Here is a 6,873-nt window from a genome sequence, read left to right as displayed (position 1 = left end):
AAACTCAACCACTTCCTGTTGGGTTCACCTGCTCCCTGATCTGTTGGCCATGCCCTCCTGGATTCTCCCACCCTGCTCTGCCTTCATTTCGGTAGCTCTGACTCCTCCTCCAGCCTGAGTTCATTCAGTGTGATCCATGCCTTGTCACCTCTGGCCACCCCCAGGTCAGTCCTTGCTCTCCCTGACTCATCATTATGCCCTTTGCCTTGTGGGGATCACATCCACTTCCAGGACTTCTCTTTGGCTCCCTGGTCTGTGTCTTTAGCTGACCTCTGCTGAGCTGCAGACCCATCAAGCCAGCTGCCTGCTCCACCCCCTGCCCCTCAGCACCTCAAAGCCCATACATCCACAGCCGGACTCACCTACCCATCTGTGCTTCTCCAGGATCACCCACCTCGACAAACAGCATTCGACATGTACACAGTTTCCCAAGCTACAGGAAACCTGGGAATCTTCCTCAAGCTTCCTCTCCTCTTCCCCAGCCCCATCCATTCCCATCTAGTGGGTTGAGTCTAGACTGGCTTCCCAACCACACCTCCCTAGTGCAGCACCCCCTACCCCCCTGCCCAGCTCCCTCTGCCACCGGCCTGGCCTGGGCCCTGCTCCTCTAGGGAGGTTTCTGTGAATGTCAAGGATGAGGTCCACTTCAAAGGAGGCCCTCCATGTTGCAGCTAGGTTTCTCTTCCTTGCACCCAAACAGGGCAGACTCACCCCCTTCTGAGCCCCTTTGCCCCATCTTCTTGCCTTGCTCCCGGTACCCTTTGCTTCAGCATCCCCATCCCTGTCCCTGAGTGAGCCACAGGTTTTCCCTGCGCTGTGCCTTCACTCATGCTGTTCTTCCCACCTGGGATGTCGGGTGCTTGATCAATGTGGAACTCACTGGAAAGATGTCAGAGACCCAGCCTTGCTGTCTGGGCCACATGCAGGGATCCAAGCACACAAGGTCCTTCTGCTGGGAGCACAGACCCAGGTCCCACTCGCACTCTCAGCGTCTCTCCCCCGCCTCTGCCCACCTCACTTGTGTCCAGTCAGTGCTAGAAACCAAAGGGCTTTGTCCCATCCCAACACCCCCTCTCCCTCCATCAGTCAGGAATGCATTCTGCACATCTTGAAAGTCCTAACATGGATAAGTCCAGATTAACCCACATGGCGACCCTCACTGCCAAGCAGGTGGGATCACTTCTGGGAGCACACATGCCCAGGTGTGGAAGGAAGGTGGGAGGAAGAGTCATCCTTTTGGCCCCAGTGGGGGACAGAGAAAGGGGTGAGCTGTTCCTCTCAAGATCCTGCCTCACTTGGTAGGGGGAGGGGGTCCAGGAAGATCACAGCAGAGCACCCCCTGTCATCCGAATAAAGGGCTGGAAGGGACCCAAGGAAACCTGCCAATCTCCCGAGGCCAGGCCTGCGGGGGGCGGGGCGGGGAGTCCCTGCCGCACTCCCATCCACCCCCCATGTTGTGCCTCTCCCTGCAGACGGTAAATATTGGTGTTGTGACTTCATTAATAAAGGCTTCTGTGAGCCTGAAAAACATGGAATCAGGATGAACTATTTTCTGAGCTGCGGGCTTGCCAGGTTTGCTAATTTGGGAGTTTTTGGGCCCTCTCCAGGGAACAAACCAAAGTCTCTCTTGAAGAGACACAGATGCAGCCGAGAAGGGAAGAAGACGAGGACTGCTGCTCCCTTCCCTCCCCCAACGGCTCCTCCCACCTGGAGAGCGGGTGCCCTGCAGAGGGTGAGGACCAGCAGACACTGGCCTGCTGGTGCCCTCGGCGTGCAGGTGCTGCATGGCCAGCCCTTCTCTGAGGGAGCCTAGGTCAGCCATTCCCTTCAGCTGGGCTGGCCTCCCAGGGCCTGCAGATCGCGTGGGCTGAGGTATCATGAGCACCTGTAGGAGCTCCAAATTGTACGCAGCTGAAGTAGAGGGAGCTCAGGGGACCTGTTCTGAACCCTGGTGGCCTAATCCACACGCCTCACCTTCAGGGACTGATCTTTGCACATCCTCTTGTCCGTGGAACTTTCCAGGACTCATCCCCATGGCCTTCGCAGCAGTATGGCTCACGCTCCTAGCATCTCTGCACTTGGTTTGCACCAACTCCTCCTCACACGTGCTGGGACCGCTTCCCAGGAGACATCAAGGTGCTCTGGCTAAGTGAACCCGGCTCTGCCCAGAGGGAGCCGGCCAGGGCCCACAGGCCTCTGCTGTGGCCCCGCTCCAGGGCATCCCTGCAGGCAAGGGGAGAGGAGGGGAGGGGCGGCCAGCAGGCTGAGCGGTGCAGGCCCAGCCAGCTTTCCTGTCAGACGGGCGCTGCCAAGGCGGAGCCAGACATCGGAACAGGTTTAACCAATTACCCGAGCGCCCCATCTGCTGTCTGGGGTGTGTGTGAGGGTGAGTGCATGTGAGGGTGTTTGGAGTGTCTGGGAGGGCTGTGGGCGTGCGTGTGAGTGTGACTGTGTGGGTGCCTGTGGGCGTTCGGCTGTGCATGTGTGCGGCTGTGCACGTGTGCCGTCTGTGGCTGCATGGCCCGGTCATGCCCCCTGATTTGTTAAAAACTGGCTACGGCTTACAGTCTTCCTGTCCCCCAGACCTTGGGGTCTGCATGGACAACCCACCTGGCATCCCAGCCTCTCATTCCCTCATCTTCCCCTCACCACTCTCTCTCAGGGATGATCAGAGCCCAGAATGGGGCCTTCTCTCAAATCACACATTCAGGTGTCTTTTCCCGTCGAACCCTGAGCTCTTCCCATTTACTGGCTCACTCCTTTCCCTCTGCAGCAGTGCGGGACCTTGCGGGGGCCCCCAGGCCACAACCTCCTCTGCTCTCTTTCCGACACATCCTTGTCCTACTATTCCTTGGTTGCACCTGCCTGGCAGAATTGAAACCCTGCTTGAACCTGCTTTTCCATCTGCCCGTGCAGTTGAGTCCATGAGGACAGCAGGCAGGTGTGCGGGATGGCGCCCCTCGATGTTTCGGGTCCCAGCCTCAGCTGAGGCCTCGCCCTATTGAGAAGTCCTCTGCCACCCTCCCCCCAAGCCTCTCTTCCCCCTGACTCAGCAGAGGGCCTTACTCCCACCTTCAGAGACAGCCCTGGAAGGGGACACCTTTGCATCAGTCAGATGGTACCTTCAGATAGAGCACTTGGAAGACAGTTTACTACAGGAACAATTAAATTTTGGGGAGCCCACAGGGATGGTGCAGTACCCCAGAGCTGGTAACAATGGGGAGCCCATATGGCCCTGAGGCCTGAAGAGGAAGGAGGCAGGGGCAGCTACTGGAACCTGGAGGAGACAGCTGGCTGGAGAGGGCCCCCAGGTAGGAGCTGTAACCTTCAGTACAGAGAGGCCCAGAGATGGCAGGAGGGACCAGGAGGAAAAAATCCCCCAGCGTCACTCCTCCAATCCCCCAGTTTCCTGCTGGGACTCCTGGTGGTGGAAGCCAGCCAGCCAGCCTTTAGTCAGCTTCCAGGGACAGAGCAGGTGGACAGATGCAGAGTGGATCTGGAGGGGTGGGGGCTCCTCACCCTCAACCCCATGCTGCCTGCAGCCAGCCCTTCCTCCCCACCTGCCTCCTGTTACCACCCACCACTTTCTCTCCTTCTGGCCCAGGAGAACCCCACCCCTAACCCCCACCTCCAACCTGGGCTTCAGAGTCTCCCCGCTTGGAGCGGCTCACTGCTAGGCTGTTCTTCCTCTTTCTGCGACACAGTCTCTTCTGATTCTTGCCTGAGGGGTCCACCTTCTAAGCGCCCCTTCAACTCCATCTCACAATGCCCCACTTCTGCCCATCAGCCAAATTTCTTGAAGGAATTAGCTATGCCGGCTGTCCGTGGTAGTCCTACTGACTTCTCGACCCATGAAGATCTGTCTTTTGCCCTGACCACATCCCACTGAGGCTCTTCTCTCTGGGTCCTCCATGGGGCCCGCCTTGGTCCATGTCTCCCTTCACCTCTCAGCCTCAGTGAAGCACATGGAAGCCCCTTCTACCTGAAGCACTCCCATCGCTGTCCTCTGGAATGCCATGCCCTCCCTGCCTTCCTCGCCTCTTGCCTTGGTGTGCTGGGCCGCCACAACAAAGCACCTCAGACTGAGTGGCTTCGACAACCAAAATTTATTTCTTCCCAGCATTGGAGGCTGCCAGCCCGAGATCAGGGGTTAGCAGGGTGGGTTTCTTCTGAAGCCTCTCTCCTTGGCCTGTGGACAGTGCCTTTGTCTTCACAGGAGCTTCTTCCTCTAGCATGCCTGCAGCCCAATCTCCTCTTCTTAAAAGGACATCAGTCATTTTGGATTCTCCTTTGGATGAGAGTCCACCTTAATAACCACATTTTAACTTAATTCCCTCTGTAAAGACCCTGTCTCCAAAGACAGTCACATTCTGAGGCACAGGGCATTGGGACTTCAACAGATGAGTTCTGGGAGGACGTGGTTCAGCCCTCACACCTCCCTTAAGGCTGAGCTTCCTTGTCTCTGCCCAGGCCTCAGAGGTGGGGCTCCTCAGAGCTCCTTCCACCTGGGTGGCCATCTCTGCTCCTCCAGCTCCAGATGCTCCCTAGACGTGGATAACAGACACATCCACATTTCCCATCCCTACCTGTCTCCTGAGCTCCAGACTTCCTCGTCTCTTGGTGTCCACTTGGTTATCTCCCAGGAACCTCCGATGCCTTGGAAATCAGAATGCATCCCCTTTCCTGTGGGTTTGTTCTTCCTTCTCTGTGCCTTAGCTCAGAAATGGCCCCTTCTCTGCTGCCTAAGCCAGGAACCTAGGGTCATCCCTTACTTCTCTCTGCCACCCTCACGGAGAGCTGAGCAGTCCTGAATCTTCACTTCTCTCCTTCCCCATCCCCATCCCCACCACATGGCCCAGGCCCCATCTTCCTCACCATGACTGCCACAGGGGCCCCTCACCCAGTCTCCCCAGCAGCCTTGCTGTGACCACTCCACCCTCCACTCTGCAGCCAGGTCACTCCACTTCTCTACTTAAAGCCTCAAGGGGCTCTCCACTGGCCTTGGCCCAGCAGCACCTGGTCACACCACCGCTCCTGGGTCTCCTCTCTATTCTCTAATGACATGGAGCTGCTTCAGGGCTCTGCTGTACTGTCCCTCCCTCTGTCACGCTAACCTATGAAGAGGAGGAGAACCAGCATCCATTGGCCTGGGACGGAGGGTGGGCCCCTTCCCTCAGTTCCCCATGGGTTTACATGGGGTCTTCCAGGAGACGGTCTGGTGGTCTGGGGCCTGTCTGTCCATTTGTCCATCTTTTCTTTCCTTTGTTCTCTTCTCCACCCCTCCGTAAGGCCCAGGGAACTGGGGTGGGCCCCAGATTCTTACTGTGGCTGAGGAGGTGTCCTCGTGGGGAAGGGAAGACTGGCCCTGGCCTTAGGCAAGGCTGCCAGCATCTGCCTCGGTGTGCAGGGTGGAGAGTGAACACTTTTCAGCCACTGCTCGGAGAGACTCTTGGTTCTGCAGGGAAGGGTGGGCGTGCAGGGGTGAGGCCTTGTTGGAAGTGGCTGAGGCATTCCTGTTTTGGGAGCTAATTGGTGGCAGAGGGATGGCCGAGATGGCAGAAGCTGCAGCAGCTTTAGGGGACTGAGGGAGCTATGAAAATGAGGCTAGGCCCCTGGGGCATCAGGAAGGGTCACTCATCGTGGCCTCCATCCCCTCACATTCTGACTCTCCTTCTAACCGTGGCCTGAGTGAGAGAAGGGAGGTCCGATGGGCCAGGCGGGAGGGGATGGGGGCAGGGGAGGCCACATTCCTGGAGTGTTAATGATCTCTGGGCTGGGCAGGAGCTGAGCCCCCAAACCAGCTAAAAACAACAAACAGCTCCCAGGAGGGATTTGTGTCTGTCCTGAGAGTCAAGGATTTCCGCCCGGATGGAGGCTGTGGCCTGTGGAGCTCTTAGCAAAGAAATTCCCCAGAGACCAGAAGCCTCCTGGCCCAGAGGCATCACTTTGCAAACAGCTCCCTCCCCTGTCCCTTTCTCTCCCCTCTCTCTAGTGGGGAAGGTCCCAGCACCCAGGAGAGGAGGCAGGCCCTCCCCCACACACCTGGGAGCGGGGAGAGGAGTCTGGGTGCATTCCTCCTCCAGCTTTCCATCCTTAAAACAGTCCAGCCAAGTGATGCTGTTCTTGGCATTTTATAGATAAGGTCACCAAGGCTCAGTTAGAGTAGGTGTCAATAAATGTCTGACCAAATTCATGGGTGAATAGAGGAAGCATCTGGCTAGAAGCCCCAGTCATGCTGGGCCAAGCTGCGGCTGGAACTGGGGTCTGTCTGACCCCAACCAGGATGGCTTTCCACCTCCCTGCCCGCTTCTCTGCAGGGCTGGACTTGGGAACTCTGGGGGCTGCCTGGAAGAGGAGGAACCATTGCTATCAGGAGATGCCCAAGTCCTAGCCCCAAGGGATAGTGGAGGAGTTAAGAAGAGGCAGAGATCTCAGGGCTGGTACCATGCACACTGTAGCCATGAAGCACCTTTCCACTTGGCTCAAACCTTCCCTCCCTAGGCGGCCTCTCCTGGCCCCAGGTGGTCCAGAAATGACCCCCTCCGGCCTCCCAGCCTCATGGATATAAACAGTATGGGAATCTACCAAAAGTCTTACTCACGTTCCTTGAGGGCGGGCTCCTTAGTGAGCGCTCAATAACAGCTCTGTAAGGGGAGTCCTGCAGAATTTCACTGCCCTGTGTCCTCACATGATCTCCATCCTTTCCTCTCCCCTTCCCTCTGGGCCTCCCAGCTGGCCAATCCAGCCTGGAACCTAGATCTGCACCTTCCCTGGAGGTATTCCCACAAAATCCTCAGGCAGTCCTTCCCTTTTCCCACTGGGTTCCATACGCCACTCCCCTTCCCACCCACAATTCACAAAACCACACCCTGA

The sequence above is a fragment of the Gorilla gorilla genome, chromosome 12 (assembly GCF_029281585.2).
Source record: "Gorilla gorilla gorilla isolate KB3781 chromosome 12, NHGRI_mGorGor1-v2.1_pri, whole genome shotgun sequence".
Lineage (NCBI taxonomy): Eukaryota > Metazoa > Chordata > Mammalia > Primates > Hominidae > Gorilla > Gorilla gorilla.
Note: the sequence above shows the minus strand (reverse complement) of the source record.